The sequence below is a fragment of the Pteropus vampyrus genome, unplaced genomic scaffold, assembly GCF_000151845.1.
Source record: "Pteropus vampyrus isolate Shadow unplaced genomic scaffold, Pvam_2.0 Scaffold225, whole genome shotgun sequence".
Taxonomy (NCBI): domain Eukaryota; kingdom Metazoa; phylum Chordata; class Mammalia; order Chiroptera; family Pteropodidae; genus Pteropus; species Pteropus vampyrus.
Genome location: NW_011889006.1, coordinates 405,256 through 406,645, shown reverse-complemented (window position 1 = coordinate 406,645; position 1,390 = coordinate 405,256).

Genomic DNA, 1,390 nt, shown 5'->3' with positions numbered 1-1,390 from the left:
TGTGTCTGGTCACAGTGGTCACTGCAGATACACCTGAAATAGATAAGGAAAAGAAAAAACTGTGTCCTCATCCCTGAGTTATGAGGATTAAATGAACCATGCATGCACTTGGTTACACTAGTCATGGTTGATTTGCCATATCCAGGGCTTCTGGTCCTGAACTCCCTCACTTAATCACTCTATCCTTTTTAGAGATCCCACTATCCTTACCGCTGAGTCAGTAACACTCAGTCTGCACCTTCAGGCTCTGCCTCTCCTGGAAATGGGGGAGCTGGTCCCAGATGCAGGGCATGATTTGGGAGGGGAGTTGTGTGAAGGGAGCATAGCAGTGGGAACTGACCAGGGCAGAGATCGGGGCAACAAGATATAGGAGTTGCTCATTTTAAAAAACCAGGGAGCAAGAGGCACTCACTCAGTTTATCAGAGATCTGCTGAGTGCTCAGCATGTGCCTCGGGAGGTAACACTTTATACTTTATGCAAAAGGAACGCTTAAATCAAATATACTCCTATCTTAACCTTAAGGGTAAATTTAATATGGAACACAAAACTCACCATCTGTTTGGATTGTTAAGCAAGCCTATGTTTGAGAAATAGTTCTGCATCTATTGCTTTGAGCCTTTTTACCAACAGGATGCATTTACCACTGTGTGAATTACTAGGACAGGAGGACTGAGTGGTCTGATGAATACAGACCTAGAGGTTAAGTCTGCATCTTCTATAAGCTGATGCATTATATAGGCTTAGCCTTTTTTTTGGGGGGGGGGTCAATGATTATTTATTATTATATGCAAAGAAAAGGATTTTGTTTATTATATTATATCTAATTTTAAATTCTGATCTTAATTTGATTTCTGAATGGTAATGATAAAACATGCTCTTAATAAGTTATATGTTGAATCAGTACTGTGTAAATATGGATCATACAACCCAGAATTCATGATTTACTCATCCTTGAATAACTAAGAACAAAGGTCCTTGATCTACCTGAATGAAGGTATCAAACATAAATATGTGGCAGCCCAACGATATACAGCAAGTTCACAGGAGGCCCTTGTTCAATATGTTAACTTACCCAATAGCTAGGACATCCCCCCTTTTCATGTTATTCTTCTTGCTCATGTATAACAATGAACTTCTTCATTATCTCCTACTGTTTATCAAAATTCTCAAAAACAAAAAGCAATGGCAGAGATGACTTGGTGCATATTCTCAAAAGAAAGCAGACAATGACACTGAATTTTTATTATTTATGGAGTGAAAAAAAAAAGGAACTTGGATGGAGGCCCCAGGAGAGAAACTGTGCATGGATCAAAGACAGGAACTATAGAAGCTAGTTTCAGGACAATTACTTGGCACTAACATTCCCTTGGGAAGCTGGGTGACTGTCCC